The sequence below is a fragment of the Mustela lutreola genome, chromosome 12 (assembly GCF_030435805.1).
Source record: "Mustela lutreola isolate mMusLut2 chromosome 12, mMusLut2.pri, whole genome shotgun sequence".
Taxonomy (NCBI): domain Eukaryota; kingdom Metazoa; phylum Chordata; class Mammalia; order Carnivora; family Mustelidae; genus Mustela; species Mustela lutreola.
The window spans coordinates 17,738,361-17,750,481 of NC_081301.1; positions in this window are offsets into that span (position 1 = coordinate 17,738,361).

The window sequence follows — 12,121 nt, forward strand, 5'->3', positions numbered from 1 at the left end:
CAAATCTTCTCTTTTTGCTTAAATGAACAATTCTAACAACAGTTTACCTCTGTTGAATGTGCAGTAGGTTCCAAGCAGTATTTAAATGATTTTTATAGGAAAGATTCTATTTAATGCTCATAATAAGCTTAGGGAGGAGTCCAATAATCATCCCATTTTACAGGAGAAAAAAAAAAAAAAGGCAAAAAAAAACCCCTGAATCTCAGAGACTAAATAAACAGTGGAGAGCCCAGCCAATCTGGATCTAGCACTCCGTGTTCTAGCTCCAGGGGCTAGGAAGAATCACTTAACCTTTCGAATCTCATTTTTCATTTTTATAGATTTCATGGGGTTATCTGGTAGATTAAATGAGACGAAAGATATCATGTTGCACAGTGACTAGTACATATGTCAGTGGGTGCTGGATAAATATTAGCTTCTTTACTTCCTCCCCAACAGTAGTTGGATTATATTAATTCAGCACACAGACCAGAGTTGACAACTGCAAGAAATGACACGGGCAGGAATAACAGCCCGCCCGTACTGCACACCTACTGTGTGTCAGACACCAAGGTTTAACTTTTCTCTTCGCAAGACCAAGAGGTAGGTTTTAACCCAGTCTATATCCACATTGCTCTCAGCTTTCTATCATTCTGTCTTAACTCATATTAGAAAAAAATAACTTTCAGCCTGAATTTTTCTTTTTTTTAGCATCTCCAATCTCTGTCTGAAAAAAAAAAAAAAATTAAGTCTGCGGTGTAATGATTGCCTGTTCTCCAAAGCTGTGGGGGAAAGGGGCCAGGGAGCCTACAGTTTCCCAAGGTGGGGTTGCAGACGACAAGGTTAGGGACCACTCTGGCTGGGCTCCAGGTATTTTCCTTTGTATTTTTTGAAGCTTTTGTGTCTGTAAGTGGGTGGCTCTAAAGTGAACGTCCTCTCCTACTCTCCCCGCAGGCTTGTGACTGGAAGCTAAAAGAGCAGCTTCCATCATCCGACCTCGTCCTCGGACTCGTGCCAAGGTGCTCTTTTGCCCAACTCAGGTGCCCCAGACATTTCTTTGCTTAGAGTTTTAGTTGAAGATGAAGATCACTGACTGAAGCTGCATTTTTTTTTTAAATTTGCACCAAAACATGATTTTATAAATGTTTATTTTTATCCTAGTAATTCTAATAACTAACTATGATTTGTCAACCTTCAGAGGTTATGGATAGTCAATATCATTTCATGCACAAAACCATCATCGGTAGTTTTTTTTAGCCCTGTTTTGCATTTTTTGGTTTGTTTTTTGCTTTTTTTTTTTTTTTTTTTAATGAGTCTCAGTAGGTTGGGTTTTATGGCACATTTGAACCTAAGCATATCTCCCTCCCAAGTCCACATTCTTAACTCCTTGGATGGCCTGCCTCTAATCTACCTGTAAGCTTTCTATTGTTTTAAATGGGAATAAAATATCTCCATAATCTTGTGGAAGAGGAAGCTTTGTGAGAAATCAGAAATGGGCAATGGTGGGTGTTCTCTTCGTATCACCACGGTTTGCCTGATGGAAAGCAAAGTGCTTGATAACCCCTTCCACTGACTTCCAGGACAAATGTGTCTTGTGGCTTCTTTGAGAAGAGGCTTGAGCCACGTCATGGCCAATGCTTTCAACACTCATTCTCCCAGAAATTGCAGAATCACTGTCCAGTTGGCCACCTTTTATATCAACTGAGAATGAAGGTATGCAATGAAGACCTTCCCTTGGGAAATAATCCAGTGGTGTTTTCTGACCAACCTCCTTTATACCAGTTAAGAGCAACATGACTCGCTGACTGTCTTGCCAATGCTATGTGTGGACCTATGGGTACGCAGGGGGACCACACCTTGATTAGGTTGGTCTTTGTCTGTTTTAAAAGCAAAGGAAATTCAAGTTCAGAAAGAGGGAGCAATTTACCCCAAATCACCTAGCTAGGAGATATACGTCCAGATCAGAACTCTAACTTAATGTGCTTTTCTCCAATCTAGTGCAAATGTCACCTTTTCCATAACATTATTCTTTATTAAACATTAAAATAAATCATTCCCTGAGGATTATTTAGCTTTCTTTCCTCTCCTATACTGTTGGATTTATGTCCTTGTCTTCTTTTCTGTGCCAGATCTTAAGCATCTTAAGGAGGAGCTCTGGGTGTTCTGCCTTTTGAGATTCCCCCTTGGGGTTAACCCTCTATGGTTTATGCTGACTAGGAGCTCAGTGAACATTTGGTGAACTCCTTGAGACCTGTGTAGCTCCAAGGTAGGTGTGACATTCAGAATAATGCTCAGCTTCTTTGATTTCACCTGAACTTGCGTTCTTTGGATTCTTAAAACCCAGTTAAAGGAAGTTCTGGCTCTTCCAGGAAACTTCATTCATGCCCTCCATCAGTCAGAATTAATCTCCCCAACAGCTACAACTCTCTCATGTCTTCTCTTCAAGTCATTCAACCAACACTATCAGCATAGCCTTGACTTACCATGTCATATGGACATAACCCTATGTAGACGTTAAATGGGGATGATGTCAACTTGTGCCCTACCAACCTGTTGTGCGATGTGTGTGTGTGTGTGTGTGTGTGTGTGTGTGTGTGTGTGTGTTTAAGTAGAAAGTGCTTTATAGCCTGCTAAATCTAGCACTCTCCCTTTGCAGATGAAAACTCACAGAAAGAAAGGGATTCTCCCAAAATCATCCACCCAAACCATTCTTTCTTCTATAGCGCTACCTCTCTTATTGCACGTGCTGATACTTCATTTGTTCATTCAACACTTATTTATCAATTTTCAGTTACGCGCCCGGTACTGTGTCAAGGTCTGTCTAGATGCCTCACAGGATTTTTCACTCTCCAGATTATTATCTTTGTCACTAATAGTTGAAATTTATTGCTTGCTTTTACATGGTGAGTGCTTATACATTATATCATTTAATCTTTATAACAACTCTAAGAGGCAAGTAATGTGATTATCTCCATTTTACAGAGGAGAAAAAGAGCTTTAGAACACTGCATGAATTCATAACAACCAAAAACCAGGTATGCCTGCCTCCAGAACTGATATTCCTTGTGTTTTGTTGTTGTTGTTGTTGTTGTTAGAGAGAAAGAACACCAAGTGGGGAGTTTCAGAGGGAGAAAGAGAGAATCTTAAGCAGGCTCCATCCATGCTCAGTGTAGACCCTGATGTGGGGCTGGAGTTCACAGCCCTGAGATCATGACCTGAGCCGAAATCAAGAGTTGGACGCTCACCCAACCAAGCCACTCAGGTGCCCCCAGAGCCCACTTCTTAACCTTAACTACGGCAATGGGAAATCTGGAAGTTCCTATCAGACAACTGGAAATGTGCTGTGCAGTGCCCCATGCCTGTCCTTAAGCGCACAGATGGAGAGAGGCAGCAGTGACCAGCCCTTCCCCGAGAAATCGATGGGCAACTCCCGTAAATGAACTTTGAGAAAGACGCCATTCAGTTCTGGGAGAAGACAGACATGCACTGACTCGGGCCACATGAGAAAGTACTAATTTTAAAGTTAATTAATAATTAAGAAGAAGAACAAGGGCAGCCACAACAGCCTTGGACCATAGTGTAGGATGTGGAGAGATGGGAGCTGTGTGCTCCCATGCAGAAAGAGACAGCGGCAGGGAAAGAAATGATCAGTCTCCCCTTGGCTGTGCTCCTGTGGTCTTTAGTGGAGGACAAGGAGATAGACAGGAGCTCTCCTAGGGACCAAGATCCAGACTCTGTTCTCACTTAGGCCACCAACTCCTGTCCTGCTGTGGACAAGTGCTCACCCTTTCTCCCTTTGAGAACCTGTAGAAACTGCGGAAGTAGAGACCCACTCAGCCCTGGGTCTCACAGCCAAGGATTATGCCCTGGCGTAGCTGGGCTCCAGGACAACTGTCCATTCTATCATCTAGGGCCAACGTTCTTTCGGATTATCTGGTGTCTTTGACCTAGGAGCTGGTAAATGATTCTGAGCATCACCCCAGGTGGATAATTCACATCTGAGCTCAGGGGGTTGATCGTCATCATTCCTGATTCCAGTGGGAATCCTGCTAAGAGCCAATTGGATGGTGTACCCCAGGTGGTCCCGCCCACTCAGTTCTACCTGGATTCTCATCAGGACTCGGGACTCACTTCACATTACCTTTTGCCGCAGGTCAGAAGGGTGCGTCAGTGTCTGGGCTCAAACAGACTCTAAGGTTGGGAATGGTTCTCTGGACAGTAGCCTGACCTGGCCTGCCAGGTTTCAAGCCACCAAACAGTCTCCATGCCTTTCTGACACTGCCCGGACTACTCAGGTCCAAATGATCTCAAAGAAAATATTAACATATCTTCATGTCCTGCCTCCATCATTCCATTCACGGTTCGGGGGCGTGAGTGCTGTCAGCCAAGAAAGATAAGCAGGGGAACCATGGGGTGATTGTTACTGGCCCGAGGCATGCAGTGTCTTGGGAGAAGCCAGGGAACAAACCTTTTGGAGAGAGAAGCAAGGTGGAGGAGAAAGGAATACTCTGGGTAAGCCCACAAGGGCTGGGCTGGAAACCTCATGGCGGGACGGTGCGTGGGAGACTTAACATGTCTGTGCTTTAGTTCCCTCACCAGGAAAAGGAGGCCAGCAACTGTCAGATCTACTCTGTAGGTTCTCTTTGTGGCTTAAATGAGACAACACGGATTGAGCATAAAGGGCTAGTGTGGTGCAGAGTGAATGCCCGAGTAGTGCGAGCTCTTCTTAGCTCAGTAGTCTTTCCACTCCTTCCCAGCTTCACCGGAGAAAAATGAACGTAGAATTCTTTCACACATTCAAGAATACCTACCAGTTGCCCACAGAGTAGCAGGCACGAGCTAAGTGCCAACGACTCAACTCTGACACATGTGTTTGTGAGCTTGCCTGTCTGGTAAGAACACCAGCGATGTACATGGAGAACCACATGTGGCAAGGGCTGTTCACAACGTTGCTGCAGTAACCTGTTTCAGTTCTCACAAAAGAGTCCCAAGCTGGGTACCGATGCTGCCCTCGCGTAACAGAGGAAGACACTGAGACCCGGAAAGAATCAACAATTTGGCTGCATTGTTAAAATATGAGAGCACCACAGTTCAAACCCAGGCAGTCTGGGTTCTGAACATAGTCTTCAACCACTCGGGTGCATAGCTCATCGGAGAGGCGAAACATTACATAACTAGAAAACAAAACAAGTGTGATAGAAACAGGTTGGGATGGTGCACACTGAGTGACCTCTGGGGGAGGAGATCAAAAGAGCCCCGAGCCGACAAACAGGAATGAGTCAAGGGGACTTTTGCTTTGTCTGTATTGTTTGGCTTCTACTTTTACAAGGGAGCCATATGTGTGTAGAAATTTTAGATATGAAAAAGAGGAGGACAATAGTGAATTGGAAACACGGGCTCTTTCTGTACCCAGTCCCCTTCAGAGTTTGCAAGGAGGTTTTCCCTTGCATGGTCTCATTTGAGACTCGGGGCCTCCCTGCAAAGGGGGTGAGAAGACAGGGGTCTTTTACTAGCCCCATGTGCGAGGGGAGGAGTTTGAAGCTCAGGGGGCCCAGGGGCTGCTGGGAAATAAAACAGCCAAGAGGCGGTGATTGTGGGTTTCTCACGTGCACCTTGATCCCTGAGCTACTCCATCTTGGCTAAAGCACGTCCCTATCATTGCTGAACAGCAAAACACAACAGCAACAATGAGGTTACAGTTGCTGACATTGCTAGGGTGCTAAGGCAATGAATTCTGCTAAGCTTTAACTCATCAAATCTTCCCGACACCCATTTGAAGCCAGCACTATTCTTAGTCCCACTTTCCAGATGGGGATCCTGAGGCTCTCCAGGAGAAGTCAGGCGACTCACTGGAGGTTGTGTGAGGGCTTCAGCCAAAGCCAACAGACCACAGAGACTCTGCTCCCAACTGCTCTCTGATAATGTGTCCACCTCAGTCATCCGAAGAAGACAGATCCCCACTACCGTGGTGTCAAGGCTGACTCCTGGGAAAAATGTCCTCGAACACCCTGTGCAAGTGGTCCTGCCACTCCCCGCCTGACAATCGCTTGATCCCTCTGCACCTCAGTTTCACCATCTGAGAAATGGAAGCAGCAAAGCCCCCTTCACTTCACAGAGCGTGCTTCCAAAGATGAGGCGACCCAGGCAGCCAAAGTGCCCGCACAAGGCAGCACCCCTGCAGAAGCAGCTCCGTGGCTTTGTGGTGTTACGTAAATGTCCTCTCTGGCCAAGTACGATGCAGGGATGTGGAAGAGGTCTTGGAAGCAAGCACGGGTGTGATTCCTGGCTCTGTCACTTACAAGATGCATGCCCCTGGGCAAATTACCTCACCTCTCTCTCTCTTGGTCTCCGTTTCCTCATCTGTAAATAGGCTTAGAATTACCTGCTTCACAGTGTTATTATGAAGCAGAGATGAGATAGTTCACTCAAAGCCCTGGCAGAGTGCCTGGTCCCGAGTACGTGCTTCAAGACGTGGCTGTCTGCGTTAGGTGTCTGTGTCTCACGCCACACCCAGCCTATTGCCAATGCTTGGAACCCATGGAATGACAGAGTTACACAACTTTTAAAGGAGTGATTCCAACTGGAGAGATTTGTTCCAAGGGATCCCATTCTATCCAAATGGACTCATTCATCCTCAGTCTATATTTCATGAGGGAAAAAGAGAAATGACATTCTCTATTTTCATTGGAACTTTCTCTCTGTCTTACATTTCAGACTCTTGAGGGACTAGGGAACATAACCTGGGAAGCTAAGATCGGACGCAAGTATACAGGCAAATTTTGCATTTCTAGCTGTCACTCTCTCTGTGTGCCGTATCACTTGAGTCTGCCATGCCAGGCAACTGGGAAAGAAACTGAGTCACCTCCTCGATATGTCCACTACCATAGGTCCCAAAGCCCCTGCCCAGGCATCACACATACCAAGGCAATATACAAGTCTGTCCTTTTCCCTGCTAATCTCAGGGAGGCTCAATAGTAGTTTGATAGGGGCGCCTGGGTGGCTCAGTGGGTTAGAGCCTCCGCCTTCAGCTCAGGTCATGATCCCAGAATCCTGGGATCGAGCCCCGCATCGCATCGGGCTTTTTGCTCAGCAGGGAGCCTGCTTCCCCCCTCTCTCTGCCTGCGTCTCTGCCCACTTGTGATCTCTATCTGTCAAATGTATAATAAATAAAATCTTTAAAAAATATTAGTTCGATAATGGCAGAAGGACCTTTGCCATTGGGGCTGACATTCAGATCTGAAGAATGAAACTCTGCTTCCTTAAGAAGCACAGGCAAGGAATGCCACTGGATTCCACCTTTCCCCCTTCCATTCCCTCCCCTTTCTGCGTCTCCTTCCCTTCCCTACTGCCCTCTTCTCTAACGCAGACTTGGTAATGGGCCACTAGGGGCCCAGAGCTCACCATTCCTGTTGTGCCTACCTCACAGGTCTCACGGGAATGATAACAGTTAATCCCACACTTAGGGACCTCTCACTTCATGCCAGATACCATGCTGTAAGCCACGAAACCATTATCCCTTGCAGCCACAGAGCCAGTAACCGTCAGATGAGGACTCAGCCTTGAGAAGCGTGCGCTCTTTTGCCAATAAGAGGGGGCCATGTACAAATCTAAAAGTTTTCTGGGCATAACACAGAGCTAGATACCTCTTATTATTATTTTTGGTATGAACCATCTGAGTACTGACCCAGGCCACAGTGGGCCTCTTAAGTACAATGAGTGAACTACTTTGATTGGATACTTTACAGTCTTGGTAGCTGTGCAGTGGATGTTTTCTATGACCTCCTTGGTGCAGTTGTCAGTACTTTCTGGGACATTACAAATACTTCAGTGGACATCAGACCTCACTAAGGCTGACTACGGTGTCTTTAGAAGTGCCCGAGAACCTAGAGCTATAGATCTCTTTCTCACCGGTAGAGAAGTTTTTGTTCTAATGAAATTTCTCTGAAGAATTCTTTATAATATTCTACTGTCATATTATTATTGGGAGAGATGCAGCTGACTTAATAAAACCCACGGAAATATATGTGCCGAGAGAAATAGGACAAGAAAGAAGCCTACCCTGCTCAGTAGCTCCCACCCCCATTTTGGTGATAAAAGGACAGAGGTGGGTGTCAACTTACTCTGGGCTCTCCTGGGATAAGATTTTGGTCTCCTGAGTCCTACATAAGTGCCCAATCCCCCTCTATCATAATTCCTGTGCACAGCACTAGTTTAGCTGAATCTTATGGGTGGGATATGGTAATGAAACATTTTATAAAGTCTAAAACTTTTTTAGGACAATGAAAAAGCCCAATAGGCTGTCTACCTTAATAATAGCACCGAGAAGAATTCCATGACTTCTGAAAATGATGTGATTCTAATCCAAGGTGTTGTATACCCCCACCCCGCAGAAGAGATGTTGCCATGCAGACTAACACGCCATTTTAAAAGTACTCATTAGTATTCCTTGTCCTTGAAGGATGACTCTTAATGCCCTTTGCATTTTTCTCAAGGTATGGTCATGTTCTCAGGAAAGTTATACATGGTCCTGCCCACCCAGATAAAATTTGAGGTAATTATATATTTCATTGTTGTTATTTTTCTGGGTTAATAAGCTCCAAACAACACCTTTGTTTCCTGGGGGAAAGAAGTCTGACAGCTCCAGATGGCGATCCATCCGAGACTGAACATGCTCTTTAAATCTTCCTCCTTCATGGTCCCCGGTGGGACAGACCACCACTGGCTCACAGCCTCCACCAAGGAGGATGGGAGCCCTGGCTACTGGGCATGGCCACCATCCAAACCTTGATTGTGGCGGGGGTGTGTGATTTTGTCAGTGATCAGCAGCTAATCCTTAGTCTGTGCCCTTGTGCCACAGAAACAGGAATGGGACCATCTCCTGCTTGAAGAAGTGTTTTGTTCATGATATGGCTTCTGATAGTCATGCTTTCCATGTCCCCAGGTGGTGGAAGAAAATGAAAAATCTCACCTCACTTGATTATTCTTCAGATCTCCATGATGACACTAATTATATGTCTAATTAGTAGGCTCCTGTCCGGAGATTGTGAACTACTTGAGGAATGAGGGTAAGTCTTGAAAGTTGCTTGATATTTTCTCTGGCTCAATGCTCAGTGCCTAGAACTTCCTAAGGAATGAAAGAGCCTAAGAATGAATATATAAGTTCGCTGATTTTTTTTTTTCTTCTTCTTAACACCAAGTGGTAATCTGGGCCGTTTCAGATTCTTAGTTTAAAAATACTGCATGCCAGGAGACTGGGACGCAGTCTTTGCCATCAAAGACTTCACAGTATAGAGAGGAAGACAATTTTGTAAAGAAATGAGTACAAAACAGCATTAAAACTGCTCTGTAAGAGGTGCACGTGCCATATTGTGGGGCCTCTGGTGACAAATGATTAACCCTAACTTAGATGAGGGGAAAGAGGGCAAAAGTTAGAGAAAGTTTCAAAGAAGAAGGAAACATAATTTTAATCATACAGACAGGATTGGCATTTCCAGGCAGAGGGAACAGCATGTGCAAAGGTCCTGTGGAAGGTCTGAGATAGCCAATTTGAAAGGTACAGTTGGTTTGGCTGACCAATGTCACATGCACATTGATCCAAAAGCTGGAGAAGTGCCCCTATGAGACATTCAGCAACCTTGGACCTGAACTTGAAGCCAGCGGGAGACAATAAATGGTTTTATATAAGGGGCTGCTATTATGAAATTTGCATTTTTACAAGATCAGTCTGGCTATTGGTTGGAGAAGGGACCATGGTGATTGCTAGAGGCCAGAGGGCTGATATGAGGGATGATGAGCCCTGCACAAAGCTAATGCCTGTTGAACAATTTAAATTTGTTTAGGAATTAAGATCAGTGGAACTTGGTGATAGGAGAAGGATGAAACAGAGAAGGAATTGTAAAAGTTTAGAAGAAGAAACTATAGAGTAAGGGGCACTGGGGAAGCAGGAGGAACTCACCCCTCATCCTTGCTGGTGGCCTAGGTTGTATATTGTTAATAAGGAAACCAAGGCCATGACAGAGTCAGGCACGGCCCTCTCCTACCCCACTGGCGGGGTGGATAACTACTCTTCAGTGCCCGATGGCTGATAGCTTCCTGACTCCAACACATTCTCTATGTTCTACACCAAGAATCAAGTTCACCAGTCTTAAATGCTGTAAATAAGAATCCTCAGGTATTTCTCAGGGCAGGACTCTCCCTCTAAATGTTCCTTATCCAGGAAGCCATCTGACCTCCTTAAATGCTGCCAATGGCTAGGAGCTCCATCACTTATAAGACTGTGGGCACGTTCAAGGTGGACATTAACACACATAAATCCATTTTCAATCTATGAAATGCTGTTGCCTATGTTAAATCCTTCCTGGTTCGCTACCATCATGTTGGGTAGGTTATAAGATTTCAAGACCACCTCGGCAGGATGTGGCAGAAGCTGGTCTGACACCCCCCAAAGTGCCCTGCTCCTCTGCTCCCACAGCCCACATGCACTGCTGTACGAAAACACCACATCACCAGGATTTCCTGATTTTGTGTCATTTCCCCTGCACTTGACTATAATCTTACGAGCCACAACTTTGCTATATGACTGCTCACCATATGCCTTGCTCAGGGGCTGGCCCAGAACATCTAGGTGTTTACTAAATGCTTATTGAAAAACAACAACAAAAGAACATCTCCTGATTCAGTCCCTCTTGTTGAAAGGACGATATCTGAAATCATCTAGATCATCACCCCTGAAACTTCTGACCACGGCTTCCCTCTCTCAAGCCACAGAGGAGAAATCTGTGTCTTCCATCTGAGAATCCTCAACCGTGCCATGTCGGTCCGACATTCATTGCCCACCGTTCTTACACATGGCTTCCAATTCTCCCTCCCAGCCGTAAACTTTCCTTCTTCCCATTACTTGTTCTGCTTTCCAAAATGTTACTAATTAATAGTGGGTGCGACAAATAGATCCCCTACCACAACCAGCTGGTCCCTGATTAAAAAAGCCTTGTCCATGTATACAAGTCCTTGATGACTTCAAGAGACCAGAGGAAAATTGTCACGGCATCAGAGATTCAGTGCCCAACCTTCAGGCAGTGCCTAAGCGATGCCAAACCATGTGGATGAAAAGAAAACCAAGATGAGTCAGTCGCCCAGATGTTTTGTTGTCAGGTCACCAAGGATCTGGATGATTGGAGGCCTAGATGCCAGAGTCTGTGTGGCCATGTGTAGCCACGGCTTCAAAGTGAACACATGCCTAATGAAGCAGGGACCAATTCCAGAACTGATGGGAGGTGAAACAAACTGGGGGCGGGGGAAGAGAGAGAGAGAGTAAGAGGGAGAGAGAAAGATCTGGGCAGAAGGAGGGCGTCACAGGAGGGGAATTAGATAGGACTCTCAGGAGATCAGGGGTGGGGAACAGTGCTAAGTTCATTAAAGAGGTTGTACTGGGGAGCTCATACGGTCTTTGTCACCATTCCTAGAAGGAGGGGCATGGCATCAAACATTTTCTGAGTACCAGTTTTCATGCTAGACATGCTGGCAGTAAGTGCCGAAGAAGACAGTCATGGTATGTGCCCACTTGTCACTTAGTGTCTACTGGAGACAAAGACATTAGAATACTTTATGATTCCTGTTTTACTAGGGAAGTACAGGGCACTGAGAAGTCTCAGTGTGTTTGAGTGTTTATTTCAGGGGGATTCCCAGAAGACTTCCTGGAGGAAGTGAAATCTAAGACTTAAAAGATCATTGAATCCCACCTCCCTAATAGTTGTATTAGTGAGTATTTAAAACGCTTGCCAGGTGGAAAGGCACCGTTCTAAGTGCTTTTTGAGATTTTTACAATTTAAGTCTCATAACAACCCTATAAGTGGTACTATTATGATTCCCACTTTATAAGGTACCATTATGATTCCCACAGAGAACTTAAGTATCTCACTGAAGAACACGTAACTGGTAAGTAGCAGAGTTAGGAATCACACACCCAGAGTTTGGCTCCAAAGTCTGTGCTTCCAAAAAGCTGTCAACCGTGACAGCATTTTGAACACCATTTGGAGACTGAGTTCCCCCAACACCAACCCCAACAAATGGGCTTTCAGTTTCTCCAATGTATGTAAAGACAGGAAGGTTGCAAATAAACTGGGAGGAATGCCCCTTCCTGATA